At 38.6% G+C, this 22,043-nt stretch overlaps 1 protein-coding gene and 1 long non-coding RNA gene across 41 annotated transcripts in view; one reads left to right on the top strand and one right to left on the bottom strand.

Annotated features, from left to right (window-relative positions):
- DTNA (dystrobrevin alpha) overlaps nucleotides 1–22,043 on the top strand; it is a 456,419-nt gene that overhangs the window by 116,767 nt on the left and 317,609 nt on the right. For 20 of the 40 annotated variants that reach the window (XM_086372801.1, XM_086372792.1, XM_086372815.1 and 17 more), the window contains exon 1: nucleotides 15,072–15,274. The exons of 11 other annotated variants lie outside the window; for them this stretch is intronic. The gene's annotated coding sequence lies outside the window, so the exon portion shown is untranslated. Of the gene's footprint in view, nucleotides 1–14,740; nucleotides 14,862–15,071; nucleotides 15,275–22,043 lie in introns of those variants that run through there. 9 more of the 40 variants (XM_086372802.1, XM_086372793.1, XM_086372788.1 and 6 more) reach the window with 1 other exon arrangement.
- On the bottom strand, nucleotides 13,224–14,917 carry LOC147345953 (uncharacterized). The gene is made up of 2 exons (XR_015153759.1): nucleotides 14,611–14,917; nucleotides 13,224–14,220 (listed from the first exon to the last, which is right to left on the bottom strand). It is a non-coding gene; the product is annotated as an uncharacterized LOC147345953 (long non-coding RNA).

Genomic DNA, 22,043 nt, shown 5'->3' with positions numbered 1-22,043 from the left:
CCCCACAAACCAGCCACCCCTAAGGCTTTACATTGTGCATAGCAGAAGTAGGTCCACCTGGGAAAGCAGACCTGCAAGCAGTCTCAAGGCCTTTGGGGCAGAGTCCCAACCACCCAGAACATGCTGAAAAGAGAATTACTGATTCTTTTTCTAATTTGCAGTGCATTGGGGAGAAACACAGGCAAAGGAGAACTAGAGCAGCAAGGCCCTCTGAGTTGTGAGGCTGAGGTCAGGGCCTTCCCTCCTTGCTTGGTGGGGTCTGAGGGCAGTACTGATGATAACAGTATTTCGAAAACAGTTGAGAAAAGTTCATAGAGAGAGGGCCAATATGGAAGGAAAATCGCTAAGTATGACCTTTGACTCTTTGCCTGTGGCCAACTCTTATAGCTGTAGAAATAACAGAATATATACATTTTCCCTCCAAGAGCAGAAGGAAGTTTCAATATTGATGAAATACTCTTAGAGAAATAGGGGACAGTATATCTTCTTGGAAGCTAATACTGGTTTGGCCACAAAGTTTGTTTGGATTTTTCCATAAGATGTTATGGAAAAACCTGAACGAAATTTGTGGCTAACCCAGTATTTCCAGGTTGGCATTTTATAAGGAGCAGAAGTAGTGTATTAAATGAATCAAGACAAAGCTTGCCTCAAATAATGAAATATACAAACTTGGCCCACATGGTAATAGCTATGCCGACTTGAAATGCAAATCACTATCAGATTTACATTGCCTTCTAATCAGAGGCAACCACAGAACAACTGCTGTGATAAACTTAAGGTAATTTACTTGAGTTCTGAGTTAATTGATAGTTTAGGCAGAACTTCAGTTACAAAAGAAATTTATTTTCACTTTCTAAGATGCATAATTTTTACATGTGAAGGAATTATTTATAACATTTAATTCCACAGATATATAATGAAAGTTTTAATGTAAGGGACTACAACCAACTTCAGAATAAAAAGATAACTTTAATTAAGAGTTATTCTTCACTGTGTCTGTTCTTCACTGTGTCTGTTATCAGAGAAGACAATGGCACCCCACTCCAGTACTCTTGCCTGGAAAATCCCATGGATGGAGGAGCCTGGTAGGCTGCAGTCCATGGGGTCGCTAAGAGTCAGACATGACTGAGCGACTTCACTTTCACTTCTCACTTTCATGCATTGGAGGAGGAAATGGCAACCCACTCTAGTGTTCTTGCCTGGAGAATCCCAGGGACGAGGGAGCCTGGTGGGCTGCCGTCTATGGGGTCGCACAGAGTTGGACATGACTGAAGTGACTTAGCAGTGTCTGTTATAGATAACTGGATACTTAGCTGGGATTTAGCTGTCATTGTAGCACTGGATATAGTGTAGAAAAGTATGAAATACTATGTTACTTCCCTGCATACATGCACAAATGCTGAATTCATTGGAATCATTTTGGAAAGAGTTGAGAGAATCTGTTTCCTTTTTACAGCAACTCTGAAGAGTGAAGGAAAAGAATTGCAGGATATGTGGTGAATGGAACATGTAATTAATTCTACTCTCTTCCTCCCAACGAAATGATAGTAAACAAAAAATTCTCACTAGAATAAAAAAAAAAGAAGAAGAAGAAGAACAGGAGAGCATAGAATACAGAGAGCTATTGACACAGTATTTGGAAAGTGGAAAGGGAATGGCTCAGTGGTACTTTATTTAGCTGAGCAGAGATGTGGAAAGCCAGGTGCCTGCGGAGGAGATAAGACAGAAATGGAGACTCCCTCAAATCCTGGAAAGGCTCAAAAACTAGAAATACAAGGGTAGTGAAGCTGGAGTTAATGAGTGGGGCCAAAAACAGAACTTGGTTGAAAGTCTTCAAAGGAGTAGTTGGACTTCCAAATTGCCGCCTCCACCCTCTGCAGCCTGGCAACTCCCTATCCCTCATCTTGCAGGAGACCTGGTGGGAAGGGGCAGGTGTTATTTTCTGGACTGAGTTAACTAGAGAGGCTACAGACACAGCAGTCAGTGGGGGCAAGGTGTGACACCGAAATCTATTTAATCTGGTAGATTAAATGGAAATCTGTATGCTGAATAGTGATAAACTTGCCTCAATTTCAAGCCTTTTTTAGGGGGTAAAAAACTATTTTATTATTTATTTGTCTGAATTGGGTCCTAGTTGATGCATGCAGGATCTTTCACTGTGGCTTAGTTGCCCTGCAGCATGAGGGATCTTAGTTCCCTGACCAGGGATGGAACCTGTGTCCCCTGCATTGGAAGGCAGACTCTTAGCCACTTGACTACTAGAGAAGTCCCATTTTTTACCCAGCTTTGCTTCCAGGACACTGGCAACTGAGTTTATCCCTTCTAAATAGGACACTGGAGGGGACTTCTCTAGAGTATCTGAGTATCCACGGGGTTGTGGGAAATCTAGTTACCCTTGAGGATGTTGCAGTGAAAGCTCAGCTTGGTCTGATCACTTTATGGTAAACTCTTAGTGCCTGTAACACAATGGTTTGGCAGATAGCAAAGGAATATCAGCTGTGGCAGCATGTCTGTAACATAAAAGAGACCAAAATAAACAAACAAGAAATTGAAGGAAACAAAGATTGCAGGGAATAGATGAAAGCTTTTTTCAAAAGCCTGAAATGTATGTACTCACTGATATTAGAAAAAAAATTGTCCATGAAATAAAACATGGTGTTACGAAAAACTATTAGAGCTAAATGGAATCCTTAGAAATTAAGCATATGTTAGTAGAAATAGAATATTCAGCAGAAGAGAGATGAGCAATTATTCCAGAGATGAGGTGGTAGAAAGATGGATACATGAGAAAAGATAGTAAATTTAGGGGGTCCATCTAAGGGGGTCCAACATCCAATGAAAATAAATTTAGTTTCAAAATGAAAGAACAGAGAAAATAGACCTCAGAAAGTGCTTACAAGTAAAATAAAAATATTTCCCCAGAATTGGAGGAGATGAATAAAGGTGCCTTAAGTTTCAAACACAGTCAATGAGGGGATGGTGGAGTCAGGGGTCCACACCAAGTATACGGTCATGGGGTATTAGAACATCAGAGATAAACAGGAAACAATATTTGGATGAGGGAACAGAATGATTTCTAAATAACAGCACTAGGAACTACAAGAAAGTGAAGACGTTCCTTGAAATTTCTTAGCAAAAAGTATTTCTAAACAATGAATTCTGTAGCAAGCTAATCATTAATGGAAGAAGAGAATAAGGATATTTTCATGCATTCAAGTTCTCCAAAACTATATTTGTCCTGGGCATCTTTCTCTGGAAACTGCTAGAAATTATGCTTCTCTGACCCCCAACCATGGGGCAGTTCATCAAGAAGGAGAGAACAAAGAATCTAGCAAAAGAATCAATACCCAAGAAAGGCAAAAGCCAGTCCCACCATGACAGTACAGAAGCTAATGTTACGAAAAGAACCCCTGATGTGAAGTTGGGCAGGGAGAGGATATGCAGAAAGAATAGTTGATGTATTTGTTGGTATTAAGAGAAATATTGCATGCCTATTGGAGAGTCTAAAAAAAGAATAATGATGGGCAGGTAAAAAATTAAGCAAAAAAAAAATATGACACAAATACCAATGTCAGGAAAAATAAAAATGTGGAAAATAAAGGAAATGCACTCTTAGCTCCCATGTAGTTTACGTGTGAACGATGTATGTGCATGCATGCTGAGTTGCTTCAGTCGTACCTGACTCTTTGCAACCCTGTGGACTGTAGTCTGCCAGGCTCCTCTGTCCATGGGATTCTCCAGGCAAGAATACTGGAGTGGGTTGCCATGCCCTCCATAGCCAAAATAATGTAATCACTGAAATTGATGTGTAATAAAGTTGGGAGAATTAAGGAAAGTTGTGTGTGTGTGTGTGTGTATGTATAAATGAGAAGGAGGGAGAGAGAGGTTGAGATGACACATGCTGGAGGCAGTGTGTATAAGAACTAAATCCTTATCTTCCATAATAGGAGGATGATGAATAATATCAATATTCGAAAAAAAAATGTTTTTAAGATGTACAAGAGCATCATTTAGGAATATAAAGGAATTGTCATAATTAACAGTTACAAGTTAAAGGTGATTGTCCCTGGGATTCAAGGGTGAGGAGGGGTGGAATAGAATTGGGATGGCACATTCTTTTAAGCTCTGTCATTCTATATGGTTTTTAGAAAATATGTGCGTACTTTTTTAATGTGTTAAAGTTACAGTTTTAAAATAAAATGAATATGCTCTGGTACTCAGTGATTTTAAGCTGTGTTTCCAAGATGCCTGCAGCAGAAACTGTGTCTGGAAGAGATAGCAGGGTGAGTGGGACCCCAGGTCCCACCTTAGTTTCTGCTGAAGGAGCTATGCTTTGTCACTGTTAAATTTCAGTGAACTATTTCCTTTAAACAAATGGTTCCCTAATGAAACAACCCCAACCCAACAAAAAAGTGTGAAAAGCACTGATGAGCCACGTGCTTATCTGGAGGAAAACTGCTCCCAAATAAATACAGTAAATCCCCTACGTATGAAGGAGTTGTGTTTCAAGAGTGCATTCATAAGTCCAATTGTTTATAAGTCCAACAAAGTTAGCCTAGGTACCCAACTAACAAAATTGGCGATATAGTACTCTACTGTAATAGGTTTACAAAACTCTTCACACAATACATAAAAAACAAAAAAACATTTTAAATTTTATAGTTAAGCCCCTTGAAAATTACAGTAGCACAGTACAACAGTTGGCATACCAGGACACATTCTCATCTTTGAAAAATCCCCTGCGTAAAAACTTGAAGATTCATATGTAGCGGACTTACTGAAAGTCAAATATAATGATCACCGGACTCCATGTGGCTTGTCTATAATCTTTTGTGATGTATAATAGAATCGTCCTATTTCCAATTCTTGATAAATCTCCAGAAGCTTCGAGTGGAACCAATATGAACTGTACATGTGATTATGAAAATGTACACTGAAGTGATGACATTAATTACATTTTCATGTTGCTCCCAAACCAAATGGCACCCTCATTTCTTGAAAGGCATCAAGTATGCTCATGCTGCCAGAGCTCAAATAGTGATATAATAAGGTATATCTGTCTGTCCTTAGGATGAGGTTGGATATTCTAGTTTCGCCTAGTGATTGTGATATATTTGTGATTATGCTCTAACTAGGGTTGCTTTTGGTCCCACAAAGGAAAAATACCCCTGCTGCTGCTAAGTCGCTTCAGGTCAGTTCAGTTGCTCAATCATGTCCAACTCTTTTCGACCCCATGAATTGCAGCACACCAGGCCTCCCTGTCCATCAGTCGTGTCCAATTCTGTGCGACCCCATAGACGGCAGCCCACCAGGCTCCCCGGTCCCTGGGATTCTCCAGGCAAGAACACTGGAGTGGGTTGCCATTTCCTTCTCCAATGCATGAAAGTGAAAAGTGAAAGTGAAGTCACTCAGTCATGTCCGACTCTTCGTGACCCCATGGGACTGCAGCCTACCAGGCTCCTCCATCCATGGGATTTTCCAGGCAAGAGTATTGGAGTGGGGTGCCATTGCCTTCTCTGAAAATGACCCCTACCCCAGCTTAAAGGGAAAGGTACAAGTAAAATCTCTACTTTTAAAAATGAAGATAAATGTATATCTTTCATAAATCTGGAGTGTTGATTCTATCCTGGCCTATAGAGCTTCTCTAAACAAACAAAAAAAGGTACTTAACGTAGTGAGTTTGATTTGGGGAAAGATCAAATGCTGAAATAGATACTACTCCTGAGAAAGTTACTCCCTCATCAACCAGTGTCTTTCTCTCTTCCCCTTCCACCACTTGCACACAACTTGAAGCGTTGTACCTCTTTTGTGGGCTTCCATTATTTCTCAATCTAAAATAACTAAGAACTTTTTTGAAAAATAGCTACATATAATTTTTATAAAGTTTATATAAATAGGATATAAAATATACTTATTCATTTCATGTATTTTACACATTCTTATGTCTCATTTTATGTTGACAAGACTCTTGGAAATTTGTATGATTGTTCACATTGTAGAGATGAGGAAATAGTGGCTGTTGAAATTTGATCTGTCCCAGGTTGCACAGCTAGCAGAGAGACACACACACACACACACACAAATCTATATTTTCTGATTACCATTCTACTTGGGCCAAACACCTCTTAATTAATAAAAAAGACTAATCTTTATCAAAAGCATACACATAACATAAAGCATTCCAGATTACACACACAGCATGACTGACGAATCCTGATTTGCCTGGTAATTTCCTCATTTAGTCCTCTTCATACTGGGATGGTTGGTCGCCTTATCTGTAGTGCTCAGCCGAAGAGGCTGTAATAGCTATTTTTTATGGGAACTAAGAGAGATACAAGAAATGAAATGCAAGTAGAGAAAAATGATCAAGATATTTATTTAGACAAGGCTGAAGATGATTTCTGACCCATATCAAAGAAAATCAATTTTAGCAACCACGGCAGTACCACAAAACAATTACCACAACTTTTCAAAAACTTTCATGTAAGTAAATTTATCTGTAGCTTCAAGATTCCTGTCAATATCCGAAAGACACACAAATATGACATTACCAGATCTTGAAACATAAAATGTTCCAAAAGAAGAAATCACATTTTAAACACAGCGGTGTGTCCATGTCCATCTCAAACTCCCTAACTATCCCTTTCCCCCTTCCTTTTCCCCTGGCAAACATAAGTTCAGTTCTCTAAGGCTGTGAGTCTGTTTCGATTTTGTAAGTAAGTTCATGTGTATCGTTTCTTTTTAGATTCCACATATAAGGGATGTCATACTGTAAGTTTCCTTCACTGTCTGATTCATTTCATTCAGCCTGACACTCTCTAGGTCCATCTATGTTCCTGCAAATGTCATTATTTCATTCTTTTAAATGGCTGAGTAATATTCCATTGTATATATGTACCACGTCTTCTTTATCCATACCTCTGTCGATGGACACTTCTTCCATGTCTTGGCTATTATAAATAGTGCTTCAGTGAACACTGGGGTGCGTGTTTCCTTTTGGATCTTGTTTTCCTCCAAATATATGCCCAGGAGTGAGATTATAGTGTCATATGGTAGCTCTATTTTGTTTTTCAAGGAACCTGCATACTGTTCTCCATAGTGGCTGTACCAATTTACATTCCCACCAACAGTAGAGGAGGGTTCCCTTCTCTCCACACCCTCTCCAACATTTACTATTTGTGGATTTTTTGGTGATAGTCATTCTTGCTGGTGTCAGGTGATTTCTCATTGTGATTTTGATTTGCATTGCTCTAATAATTAGCAATATTGAACATCTTTTCATGTGTCTCTTGGCCATCTGTATGTCTTCTTTGGAGAAATCCCTGTTTAGGTCTTCTGCCCATTTGTTTATTGATTTATTTGTCCTGATGCTGTTAAGTGTAATGAATCATTTATAAATTTTGGAGACTAATCCCTTTCAGTCTCATCATTTGCAAATATTTTCTCCTAGTCTGTGGGTTGTCTTTTTGTTTTATTTCCTTTGCTGTGCAAAAACTTTTGAGTTTAAGTAGGTCCCACGTGTTTATTTTTGTTTTCATTTCCATTATTCTGGGAAATGGATTGAAAAAGATATTGCTGTATTTTATGTCAGAGAGTATTCTGCCTGTGTTTTCTTCTAGGGGTTTTATAGTGTTTGGTCTTATATTTAGGTCTTTAATCCATTTTGAGCTTATTGCTTATTTTTGTGTATAGTGTTAGAATGATCTAATTTCATTTTTTTGCATAGAGCTGTCCAGTTTTCCCAGCACCATTTGTTGAAGAAACTGTTTTCCAATATTGCATAGTCTTGCCTCCTCTGTCATATATTAATTGACCATAAGTGGATGAGTTTATTTCTGAGTTTTCTGTCCTGGTCCATGGATCTATATTTCTGTATTTGTGCCTGTACCATGCTGTTTTGATGACTGTAGCTTTGTAATATAGTGTGAAGTCAGGGAGCATGATTCTTCCCAGCCCTGTTTTTCTTTCTCAAGATTGCTTTGACTATTCTGGGTCTTTTGTGTCTCCATACAAATTTTTATATTTTTTGTTCTAGTTCTGTGGAAAATGCCAGTTTTAATTTGATAGAGACTGCATTGAATCTCTGCATTGCCTTGGGTTGTACAATACAGTCATTTTGACAATATTGATTTTTCCAATCCCTAAACATGGTATATCTTTCCATCTGTATCTTTTTTGATTTTTTTCATTAGCATCTTATAATTTTCTGAGTACAGGTCTTTTGTTTCCTTAGGTATGTTTATTCCTAGGTATTTTATTCTTTTGGATGCAGTGACAATGGAATTGTTTCTTGTATTTCTCTTTCTGATCTTTTGTTGTTGGTGCATAGAAATGTAATAGATTTCTGTGTATTAATTTTGTAGCTTCAACTTTACCAAATTCATTTATGAATTCTAGTAGTTTTCTGGTAGCATCTTTATGATCTTGTATGTATAGTATCATGTCAACTGCAAACAATGACAGTTTAAATTCTTCTTTTCCAATTTGGATTTCCCTTACTTCTTTTTCTTCTCTAATTGCTATAGCCTGGACTTCCAAAACCATGTTTCATAGTGGTAAGAGTGGACATCCTTATCTTGTTCCAGATCTTAGAGGAAATGCTTTCAGCTTTTCACCATTGAGTATGATGTTACCTGTATATTTGTCCTATAAGGCCTTTATTATGTTGAGATACAGTCCCTCTATGCCCACTTTCTGGAGAGTTTTTATCATAAATGGGTACTGAATTTTGTCAAAAGCTTTTTCTGCATCATTGACATGATCATATTGATTTTTGTTCTTCAGTATGTTGATGTGGCATATCATATTGATTGATTTGTGGATATTGAAAAATCCTTGCATCCCTAGGTTGAATTCCACTTGATCATGGTGTATAATCTTTTTAATGTATTATTGGACATAGATTGCTAGTATTTGGTTGAGGATTTTTGCACCTACATTTATCAGTGATATTGACCTGACCTGAAAAAAAGTTTTCTTTTTTTGTATCTTATCTGTGCCTGGTTTTGGTATCAGGGTGATGATGGCCTCATAGAATGAGTTTGGAAGTTTTCCTTCCTCTGCAATTTTTTTGAACAGTTTCAGAAGGATAGCTGTTAACTCTTTCCCAAATGTTTAATAGAATTTGCCTGTGAAGCCATCAGGTCCTGGACTATTGTTTTTTGGGAGTTAATCAACAAGGACCTACTGTATAGCACTTGGAATTCTGCTCAATGTTATGTGGCAGCCTGGATGGGAGGGTAGTTTGAGGGAGAGTGGATACATGTATATGTATGGCTGAGGCCCTTCACTGTTTACCTGAAACTATCACAACATTGTTAATCAGTTATACCCCAATACAAAATAAAAAAGTTTTAAAAAAGAAAATGACAAGCGAAATGAAAAAAAAAGAACAAGAAGAAATCACAAAACACACAGCCAGATATCCTAGGATCAGATATCCTAATCTCCCCCTTAGATCTGGTGTCTTCAAAGACTACCACATCCAAACATGCTATTCCCCAGTCTGCTGAGCAGTCTGGTCCCTGTTTCTCTGGTGTGCCAGATGCTCTTCCCCGCCTCCTTTCCCTGTTCTCATTGGTTCCTTTAAGATCACTCTTTTTCTTGAGTATTTCTCTCCACGCCCTTTCTTCATATCAATATAAGCCCCTTTAAGCTTCTTCATTTGTGTCTCTTTCCACATTGGATAGCCTCCCCAATTCCTTCTCACCTCCCAGCCCAAAATTCCCAACCCACTGGCCACACAAGAGATCCTGAGAAGAGAAATATTGTTAAGTTCCCTTTGTACAAACGAGTTCCATTTCAGAAGGACAATTATAAGTCCAGTTCATTCATAATGAAGCAAAGTTAGCCTAGGTACCCAACTAACACAACTGGCTATATAGTACTGTACTATATTGGGTTTATAATACTTTTCACACAGATAATACATTAAAAAAAAAAACAGAAAATAAAGCAAACATTTTTAATCTTAACAGTACAGTACTTTGAAAAGTATAGTACAAGAGCTGGCATATAGGGGCTGGCATCAGTGAAAAAGGCAAGAAGAGTTGCTAACTGGAGGAGGGAGAGGAGGTGAAAGATGGTAGAGCTGAAGGATCATAAGCATTAGGAAACGGAGGGCAAGCTGCATGTGACAATGTATGCCAGACATGTAAACTAACTTCCATGTGAACATAGGTTCACATCTTTGAAAGTTCATAACTTGAGAGTTCGTATGTAGGGGACGTAACGTAGAGGTGCCTCTCCAAAGACAAAGAGGAGACAGAGAATGAGAAAGGACTGCAGTTACTTTTATTTGAATATTGTGTGTGTGTGTGCCCATAAATCATTTTGATAGGGTTCCTTCTGGTCTTAATCTTTCTTTCCTGGGCCCACAGATGTTCTAATACAGTTGGTATATGATGGTGCCTGTATGTTTAGATGCTGTCATTTTTAACCTAAGCCTTAACCCATGTCTTTCTGTTGTCATCAAACAATCATTGTCTCCAGTTTTTCTCCACCAAATATGATATTGTAGTTAGTAAATTTATACATATGGTGCTTTCCATAATTAGGGCTATTTTCATACCATAAGCATTCAAAAATGAATGCCCATGACATCCAATTTTGAAGTTGATTGGCATTTAATAAGATTATACAGAGCAAGCTGTTGCTTTGAAACCCTTCCATATCTGTTGTTAGAGTCCCTATATGTATAGTTTTTCTATTTTTTTTTTCTTGGGCAGTGTCTATTTTAACTACTTTTCAAAAACTACTACTTGGGTTTATTATTTTTTTCTGCAGGGGAAAAAATAACATGGTTTATCCCCTCCCTCACAAAAAACAAACTCACCTTTTTAAAATTTATTTTAATTGGAGGATAATTGTTTTACAGTGTGTTGGTTTCTGCTGTTCAACAACATGAATTGGCTATAAATATATGTGTCCCCTCCTTCTTGAGCCTCCCTCCCACCCATCCCCCATCCTGCCCTTCCAGGTTGTCACAGACAAACTCACTTTTGCATAAAGAATGTCTTAATCCATTCAGGCCACTGTAACAATATACCATGGATTGAGTGGCTTATACACAACTGAAATAAACAATGGAAATTTATTTCTCACAGTGTGAAGGCTGGAAGTCCAAAATCAAGATGCCAACAGATTTGGTGTTTGATGAGGGCCTGCTTCCTGGCTCATTGAAGGCCATCTTTTTGCTGTGTTGTCTCCGGTGGAAGGGATGAAGAAGCTCTCTGGAATTGGGCACTAATCCCATTCGTGAGGATTCTACCCTTGTGACCTAAGCATCTCCCAAAGGCCCCCAATACTGTCCAAAATACAAATTTTGGGGGACACAAATATTTGGTCTATAGCAAATAGTGTATTTTTTTTTCAAAATAATAATATATGAAAGACAAAATCACCCACAAAACTATCATCATGAGAATACAGTCTTTGTCAGCTTAAGCCTAGTGTCTTAAGGATGCTAGAGAAGAAAAAGCAAAGGGACCATTTGCTTTTCATTGTCCAGATTTTTCACACACAGATGCTTCACAGATCAGCTAAGACCTAAGTCTAAACACCTTGTTCACCCTGCAAGGAGACTGCTACCAGCCTTTGCCATACACAGAACTGAGCTAAGACAATCTATTTCTGGAGAATGGAGCAGATTAACTGCTTATTCATGATAAATCAAGGGTATTTGATTTGCTTGTTACATGCCCAGTTTTCTTTGGAAGAAAGCCCTGGAAGCTATTTTTCTGATCAAATCCTAACTCTCTTGTTAGTGCTTATGAAAGAGAAAAATAACATTTACTCATGATAAAGACTGAGTTCTAGCCATTATAAATCTTATCAACTGCCTTGTGAAGGTTAAGGGGGAAAAAAAGAGGGAAAAAAAATTCCTGTGTGTTCATTCAACCTTGGGTTTGGACTCAGGCTACCACTACTGTTGCAAACGTTCTGGAATTTCTGTCATTGAAACAGATGAAAATATAAAAAGAGATAAAGTTGGAACCTAAGGAGATACTTGGCTGATGCATGTTGCACTATACGGAATGGTCAGGAAGAATTCAATAAAGAAAATTGTTATAGTTTACTAGTTAATATGAAATATTAGAAATCCTTAAAATTTTATTTTCTTTTATTTCTCTTTAGAAGCCAGCAAGATCAGTAGAAATAAACTTAGAAGAATTTGCCATGTTGATATTTAGAGTCATTTACTTACTCGGACAGACCCAAAATGTATAATAATCCTTTTTTTTTTTTTTTTTTTTGCTTCAATAAAGGTGAAAAGTTAAAGTGTTAGTTGCTCAGTCCTAACTCTTTGTGACTCCATGGACTGTAGCTCACCAGGCTCCCCTGTCTATGGAATTCTCGACAAGAATACTGGAGTGAAGTTGCTGAGTCGTGTCCGACTCTTGCGACCGCATGGACTGTAGCCTACCAGGCTCCTCTGTCCATGGGATTTTTCAGGCAATAGTACTGGAGTGGATTGCCATTTCCTTCCCATGGGATCTTCCCAGCCCAGGGATCGAACCTGGGTCTCCTGCATTGTAGACAGTTGCTTAATCGTCTGAACCACCAGGGAAGTAAGAATACTGGGGTGGGTAGTCATTTCCTTCTCCAGGGGACCTTCTCAACCCAGGAATTGAACCTGGGTCTCCTGCACTGCAGGCAGATTCTTTACCATCTGAGCCACCAAAGAAGCCCTCAGTAAAGTACTCAGTGCCTGGTATACCTTCCATATAATCTTTTGGTTAATGGCTAGAAAAGAGATATAATTTTCCCTGCTAGTCATCAAATTAAATGCAAACATACTTATCTAAAATGAGAGCCTACCTATAACTATTTTCCTTAGGTTAAAATATACACTTTTACACCAGCAATTATTTGCTTGCTTCAACAAACGTTTCTTGACTTTCAGTGGTGCTAGTGTTCCCTGGAGGAGAAGGCAATGGCAAGCCACTCCAGTCCTCTTGCCTGGAAAATCCCATGGACAGAGGAACCTGGTGGGCTGCAGTCCATGGGGTCGCACAGAGTCGGACACGACTGAAGCGACTTAGCAGCAGCAGCAGCAGTGTTCCCTGGAAGGTGCAGCATGAGTGAATAGTGGGGCCGATGTGAACCAGATGGCCTGCCGCCAGCTCTGTCCACTCTTCTTAGGTCACATGTGTTTAGACACCATCCATTAGCCTTGGGGAGCAGCCTTTTGATAGAGGAAAGAAGAATCACAAAGACAGAGATGTGTGCTCTCTGGGTGACTGGTTATTTCTATTTATTTCTGAAGTCATTCAGATGCCCTTATCTATCAACAGTACACAGAGCCTGAAATGTCTCTTAATCAGCTTGGGAATAAGCATAAGGAAAGTTTCTTCCTCCTCTCCCTCCTTCTTTTAATCTTTTTTTCTAAAGGACATCTAGTAATGGAATAAGGAGTGAGCAGGTTGGTAGCATGCCAACCTAGATGGGGCATGAGAATATCAAAGAAATAAATTAGTAATATGATGCCAGTTCATCAGGTTCCCTAAAATGGGCTTCTTCAGATGTGGTACAAGATCACCTAGAACAGAACATTTAAAACCAACCACAAACAAAGAGAAAGCTTTCTCTTTGGAGTCAACCTCCTGCCGTTAGGTATTTTCGAGACGTCTGCACAAGTTGCAGGGAGCAGCTGCAGCCACACCACCACCCTGAGCCCAGCCAGCTGACGGTTGCCTAGAGTTGGCAGTGACAGCCAGATGAGATCTGGAAACCCCAAGACGCTGGGGTTGTGGTTTGTCTGATTGCTGCAATTATTAACATAAATCCTCTATCAAGCCTTTCAAGAAGTCAGTCTGGTCCATAACGTGGCATGTAATACACTCGCTGTTGCGAACACGGTGAGGTAACATGTCTTCAGCACAGCAGATCTTTTGACCCCAGTGACCACAAAATAAATATGAAACACAATTTTAGGAGTCATGATTTGAAGGGAACTCCACAATATTAATTCTTGTCAGTTCCTGTGTGAGAAAATGTGTTTTCCCTTCATTTCCATTCACTCAGTTTTCCTTTGTTCAGACATGTGTGTGTGACTGTGGGGTGGGGTGTGGGGTTGTATTGTACATGGCCACACACACACGCACACACACACAAACTTTTTTTTTTTTTCCCCCAGTCCTCATCAAAGTTTACAAGACAGTTTTGGACAAGAAGACTTGATGCGGAGATAGAAACATTTCTTGCACCCTCTTCTGCTGTCTGCAATACAAAATATAGGACAGCTGAAAGCAGTTTTTTTGTTTGTTTGTTTTCACGTTTCCTATGAGCAAGGTTTTTTCTCACAGAAAATCCACAGACCTCATAGTTGCCCTGCAGAATATTAGAGGCAGCATGACCATTTCTTCCTGTAACAAGTTCCAACGCATTTACTAATAAGGAAATTCATCTTTTCACAAAAGATGCGCCATCTCACTTTTTTACTGCATCCATAGCCATTTGGGGTAAAATTATAGGTGAATATCCAAACTTAAATGTGTACAACAACAAAACTATTTGTCACGCTCCCAGATATTTCCCTGGTGTCTCCTCAAAGTTCGGGGGAAGAAAAAAAAAACCTCAGAAAACTTAACTTGTTTGTATTCTGCCTACCTGGGAAGTTTTTCACGCTGAGTAACAGAACACAACTCGAGCTGCCTTGCTTTCTGCTTCCAGGAATGCCAATCAGAGAACATTCTTTTTCAGACAGCCAAGTTTGGAAGTCAGATGGTTTCTGGCAGGAGGGAGGGGAAGGGGGTGGCAGGGAGAAAAGCACAGCGAGTCCTCGGGGCTGATCTTCAGTTCCCAAGCGTTTCCGTAATAGCCATCAATGAAAGCATCTCCTTTTACCCACGCGGAGACAGGTATAAAGACAGCTGAGTAAATCAGCTTTAGACGTAGCAGCGGAAGCTCGGTCAGCGCCTGGAGAGGGGCGGAGAGGGCGGAGGGGGCGGAGGGGGCGGAGGGGGGTGGAGGGGGGTGGAGGGAGGGCGTTTGACAGCCTGCCATTGGTGAGTTTACCAAAGGCATCTGCCAGTGGGACTTCAGTGGAATGTGAAACCAAGTCATTTTCCAGTTAAAGATAGACACAGTATACACTAGGATCTGGAGGCTGGATTCTACCCTCGTGTCTCTCCCTAGGATTTCAGAGTCCTGTTGTAATTAACCATTTCGTTAAGCTTGGTTCTTTCCGTGAATATGCTAAGAATTCATATATGTCTTGGATGTACTGGAATTAACAGGATTCTTAAAGAGATCATGATGTACATACTCTAGGGTAAGTGCAAAGACTGGTTGTAGGTGCGATCGCTTCTCTGGGAAGGTTAATGTTGCCGCTTTCTTTTTATTTGTGTGAATGAAGAAATGATCAGGGAGATTCTCCCGTGTTGTAACTTTCTTAGCTTTCTTGAGCTACTTGGCGTTTACCGTTTTGTGAAGTAGAAAGAAACAAAGTATTTCAGCTTAGTTTTGAAATTGACCTTGCATGTCTGTAACTTCAGTTTGACTTCACTTTTACTGTTTCCTGTGTTAACTCCTGAAACACCCTGCATTTCTTAAATTACACCGTCAGTGGTTAACAAGTCACAACATTAAGTGTGACTTGCAACGCCATTGGATTGACTGTATTCTTGTCAGATGGAGTTATTTCCCCTGATTGGCACTATGGCATTTTTTAATTTAAAAGATGCAAAAAGAAAATAAGAATAAAAGAAAGGGAAAAAATGGTAGAAAGTGCATAAGGAGCCTTTAGAAAATACTTTTTTTATATATGAGAAAAATGGGCAGTTTTACATTGAAGAGAACAATTTATTAATAGAAGTTATTTTTGGGTGTCATCTCATTAATTCCAAGCAGGTTCTCCTCCTCCAAAAAAGCTGATATTTGCCAAGTGAATAGAAGAGTTCTGATTCCATGGAGCTTGAGAGGAGCAGGGACTGAGCTTGGCTGGTTTGATGTTGCCTGGCTGTGTGCTTGGGATTTCAAAACTTTTTTCTTTAAAAGAAAGAATGACAAACTTTAGTCCTCTTCATGTTTTGACCATGTATAGGTTTTGTTTCTTGTTTTGTCCAGTGACCTCTCAGCTCTCTTAGAGACAGCTTTTCCAAACTTGCACAGCATTCCTTCTGAATAAATACTGGCCATAATAGTCACAGAGTACATGGTATGAATTGGAAATTCTACTTTATATGGGGAAAATAAATGTGCTGACGTGCTTATTACAGAGTGTGAGGCTAAACAGTGGTTACGTGTAACTGGCCAGGTTTTGTTCGGTCACATCGACCAGATTCTAATGAACTACGTTGGCTGAACTAGGTACGAACAATGAATGACAATCTTTCACTCAACTTTGATAAGAATAAATAGTCTACTGAGTTACTTTTCTGAAATGAAAAGTGAACATGATACTAACCAAGTCACTTAATTTTACAACAGTTTTGTTAGTCACAGTTAGCATTCCCTAATATTTATAATTAACCCATTAGACTGTAAAAGCTGCAGTTAACTTTCACTTCTCCACATGTGGATGGTACCTTTGTACATTTTCCCTGGTGACATGGGACGCCTGTCCTTCTATGCCTAGCTGTGTCCTGATCTGTTGACCAGAGGAGGGAGCCTGGCAGGAATTATAGGTGTCTTCAAGAAACTTGTCAGATGATGCATATGTATACTCACCAAACACACCAAGACACAAATAAACTTCCCTTTTATTTTAATATATTTCTGATTGAATTATACATGCAAATAAAATTACATTAGAATGGGGCTTTGTTTCTTTTTTCGGTGTGCTAAAGAAACCCCAAAAGAATACAGCATTTGTAAATGTTCTTATATGTAAGAATTTTAGACATACGTGGTCAGATAGCATTGACAGGAAAGGGGACTGATGAATATTCTGTGTTGCTGTGATGTCCCTGCTGACATTGTCAAGCGTTAATTTTATTTCTTTGAACATAGTAAGTATAGTTGCTTTATAATATGTCTGCTCATTCTAATATCTCAAGAGTTACCAAGATTTGTTTCTATTATTATTGTTTTTGCCACTTCTCATGCGCGGTGTGTTATTTTCTTGGTTACTTGGATTTCTTTGACTATCTGCTGGAAAAGTATTTTTAAAATCATTTGTAGGGATCAGGTGAGACCTAGTGGTGATGCTGGTTTCCTCCAGAGGGCACTTGGGTTTGCTTCTGACAGTATCTGATCAAAACCACCTGAGTCAAAGGACAGCACCTAAGATTCCTTGGATTATCCTTGTGCAAGTAGCAAGGCTGCAGATGTGTGTGAGGGATGGTTTATTTGGGATTCCCTTCTACCTTGAGGGAAGATATGGCCTTTTGAGTCCCCAACTGAAAATCGTGTTAGTTTATTAAAGTTCTGACCTAAAGACTATGGGCTTTAACATTCCCACAACACCCTTGGACTGCAAGGAGATCAAACCATTCAATCCTAAAGGAAATAAACCATGAATATTCACTGGAAGGACTGATGCTGAAGCTCCAATACTTTAGCCACCTGATTTGAAGAGCCAACTCTTTGGAAAAGACCATGATGCTGGGAAAGATTGAAGGCAGAAGGAGAAGGCAGTGACAGAGGATGAGATGGCTGAATAGCATCATCCACCCAATGGACATGAGTTTGAGCATGCTCCATGGGATAGTGAAGGACAGGGAAGTCTGGTGTACTGCAGTTCATGGGGTTGCAAAAAGACCCAATTGAGCAACAAGAACACCTATAAGGCTGTTTATCGTACAGCTGGTTGCTCAGACCTTTTGTTCCTGATACTCAGATGGCCAAGAGCAAAAACTTTCAAAGATGAGTATCAGTCTCTAAGTTCTAGTCCTCTCTCTTGAATTTTTCCATGCCTTCCCCATCTCATTAACTCTTTGCTGTTTTTATATTTGAGATATTTTTAATTACCTTAGTGAGAGTGTCAGTCCAAATTATCTTCTTACTGTTGCCAAAAAATGGAAAGTCACTCTTCTGCTTTAATAGTTGTTTTTTTTTTAAAAGATTCTTTATTCTAAAGGAGAAGTCCAGCAGTCTGCTGATATCATTGATAATTCCAGCTCATTCTTTCTGATTTTTTGTTTTAGTTGTGGCCTGATTTGTTGAGGCTTTGGTGGAGAACTTTGAAAACGTAAATTTCTGATTGGAAGATTCATGAGTTCCAACCTAATCTGAGCTGTCGACAATGCTTAACAGTCCTTCTGTTTGTCCCTAGCTGGCCCCTTCTCTTAGTAATCTCTTTAGTCCCTCTAAGCCACCCCCAATTGCCTTCACTGTCAGCTGTTGACCTTGACTATTCATACTTTTTCTTGGCCTGTATCAGGTATCACCGCATTTAACAAATTATGATAAATAAATTCCTCCCTTTCCATTCTCTGAAACTACTCAATTTCAGGTCTTCATCACCTCCCTTGGGTATTTTATGGCTCCCAGCGTTTCTCCTGCCTCTAGGTTCTAACCCCAACACGTCCCCCATATTGAAACCAACACACCCATCTTCTAAAAATCATAGATATGAATGGATTGTCCTCCTACTTTAAAGTCTCTTATAGTTCACTATTCCCTTCGAAAGGCATTCCTTAATGTGTCTTAGTATGTCATAAAGCCTCAACCTGTTTCTCTAACATTATCTCCACTATATCACTGGTTATCACCAACACTTTAATCTCCAGATTATTGGTGCCTCCAGAATATTCTATCCATGATCATATGTCTGTGCTAGTCTACCTACTAGCTTTTTTTTTTTTTTTTTGCCAAGAATGCCCATTGTGTATCTCCTTTGCAGGCAAATCTTACTTCTGCTTCAAGGTTGATCTCATAAGTCATGTTCACTGTCCTTTAACTGTGTAGCTCACCACTATTCTGGGAATCCCTGATGGCAAGCAGTGTGTCTTACTCATTTTTGTATTCTCAGTAACTGACACCATAGAAACCATTGAATGCATATTTAAGGAATGAACGGGTGACTATTTCAAGGAATTTTTTCTCAACAATTCCTTTCTTACTTTATTCTTTTTCCTTCTAAACATCCTTATTCTTTTGACCTTAAACTTCTTATCTAAAATAGTGATCTTTCATAGTCTTCAATGTCAAGAAGTGTCAATTAAAAATGTCTGAGGAATGCCCTGGTGGTCCACTGGTTAAGACTCTGCATTTCTACTGCAAGGGGCAAGGGTTTGATCCCTGATCAGGGCACTAACGTCCCGCATGCTGCATGGTACAGCCAGAAAAAAATGTTCATTTGGGTATTGTTGTTTGGGTAGATGGGATGCTATCTATTTTCATTTTTGCCAAATGAGACTATAAGCCTTGAGTGTGATGAAAGAGATGATAGAAATGTAAGTACAATAAATTAGCTGTATATTATCAGAGAGAGTAATAATAAAAAAAGAAAGTCATAGAGCTGAAAAACAGACCTGTTTCAACAAATTTAGCTGAGAATGCTGAAGCGCACACATGGAAAAAGTCCCTGTGACACAACTAAATTAAAATCATCTCATTGCACACACCCTGAATCTGAACCATTAGAAAACACTGGATTATTTTCAGACCCCAGTATGTGCTAGAAGGAAAGCTTGCTTGTGTGATATGATATTGTGACCCTAAAATCTTAAAGTTGGTTACATTTTTTCCTAAAAATTTTGAGGCCTTGAAGTGCAATATTAATCTTTCTGCTATGCTAAGTGAAAAAAAAGACTTCATTTATTTATTATAAATTGAATATAGTTGGTGTGAATCAGAGGAGGAGAAAATATAGTTTATTAATTCTGAGGGTGTTTAATCAATTTCATATTCCTCAGAGCACTTATAAATTTTTCACACATTTGTTGTATGCCTTTGATATGCCAAATCCTGAGATTTAGAAAACTAAGAAAATTGGTTTCTGTTTTTTCTTATATAGGGCTCTTTTACCTCCACAAAGACAAAAACTCTATAAAGTGGATAGGGTCAAAATTTAATCCTAAAAATGTTTTGAATCAGATCAAATTATCAAAGTCAATATTTAGATGAAACTCTAAATTTCTCCATCACAAAATATGAAAATATAAAATTGACTTTTTTTTTTGGCCTCATCAGTGAAAGAAATTGAGACTGGCTCTTGAAATCTGACTGATTTTACATTGTAACCTCCACGTAGCTGAGCTAATTTTTCTTACTAATTTAACAAATCCCTGTCAAGCTCCTACTTCATGCCTTAGCTGTGCTTGTGGTAAACAATGAAACGCTTTACTTCGACCCCCTCACCAGACACCGACACCGGAGTATGTCCTGTTAAAACAATGGGTGTAATTTACAAACTACGTTATATTACTCTCTTATTTGTATTTTTACCTTACTTGTACAAATCTCCACACTTGTTAAAAAGTCACTTTGCCTTTTCCCAACAATTTGTGTTTTTCTCTCAGAAATCTAAGCTTTAAAAGTTTGAGGATTGCTTTTATTCTTAAAAACCTCATATTTAACAGATATTTTATTATAGAATATTTTAAAGACACCTAAACAAATGCTAAAAAAAGTTAAATAGAAAATGTATTTTTATTACATAGGAAACTGTATTGTATCATAACATAAAATAGAAGTATGTTCATTTGCATAAATAAAGCTGGACTCTGCATTCTTGCAAAATAAATATGGCATAAGGATGACTCAGAGACACCCTGAGTCATGAAAGCTTTGTAAATCTCTGTGTATTTTCAAGACAGCAATAGTTATTTTTATTATTTTTCCTTTTCAGTCTCACTTTACTTTTGTACCACTTTCCTTGGTAATGTGGAAGCACACAGGTTTATGAATGCTGAAAAAAATGAATTCACTGAATTAGTCATAGTTCAAGAATACAGATGCCTTTATTAATTTTACTAAAAGATGTAGACTAATTTTGAATGAAATTTATCTTCTCATGCATTGAATTTTCTAGTCTTAGATGGTTCATTACTACACATTTGTGGAAATATATCTACTCATCAAAAGATGTTGTTTTTAACACCTCAGATAAGTGTAACAAGTCTTTCCTAAAATGCATCCAACGTCTCATAGTATTTTGTGGGTAAGAGACATATGTTGTTATTTTCTTTCCTGTATGATAAAACTAAGATGCACACATATGAAGTTCTCTGAATATTCTAGACATGGTTTCCTAAGATAACACATAACCTCTAAATCTCAGTGGTTTATAAAAAAACAATGTTTCCTTCCCACTCATGCAAAGTGCTTGTCAAGGGTTCACTGGAGATCCTTCTCCACATCGTTGCCTTTACCAGGAAATGACCCATGTTCCTTATTCTCACACTTCCTTGGCCAAAGCATGCCATGTGGTCACACCTAACTTCAGTCTTCAGTTGGATGAGTAACACAGTCCTGCCACTTCCCTGGAAAGAGAAAGAGCTGGAATATTTATGAAGAGCTCTAATGAATTCCATACTCGTGGATGACAGGCAGCCCCTCAACCCCCAGAAGACCAGAGATCTAGATTGAAACTCTTCTGTACCTTTGAACAGTATTTGATCCATACTTGGTAACACGTAGGCAATCTACTTGTGATCTGATGCTAACATCTCTTGTGTGTTTTCGTCCTTTAGCTCTGAGCCCCACTGAGACTTTTGGCTCTCTGAATCTTCACCATTTTGAGAGTGGCTGTGACTTTCCCAGCCATAGTTTCTCCAGGACTTTGGAATCCTAGCATTTTACCTGTGCCCACACTTACCTCTCAGGAGTCCTGCCCATGGAGAGTTCTGGGAAGGAAAAAGAACCTCTGATAAGTTAATTTCTATAGAATGTAGAGAGTCAATGTGCAAGACTAACACTTTGCCATCTCTAAGAACTGATCATGTGTAACAAAGAAATGGAGAAAATGGTAACTTTTTAACATGTTTAAATTTAATTTTTATTGGAGTTTAGTTGCTTTACAATATTGTGTTAGCTTCTGCTGTACAGAAAAGTGACTCAGTCACAGATATACACATATCCCCTCTTTTTTGGATTTCCTCCCCATTTAGTTCACCACAGAGCACTGAGTTGCCTGTGCTATACAGGAGGTCTCA

Source organism: Bos grunniens, chromosome 24 (genome assembly GCF_055505025.1).
Source record: "Bos grunniens cultivar Pamir isolate PY7600 chromosome 24, Bosgru_T2T1.0, whole genome shotgun sequence".
NCBI classification, from domain to species: Eukaryota; Metazoa; Chordata; class Mammalia; order Artiodactyla; family Bovidae; genus Bos; species Bos grunniens.
This window is presented reverse-complemented; position numbering and strand designations above follow the sequence as displayed.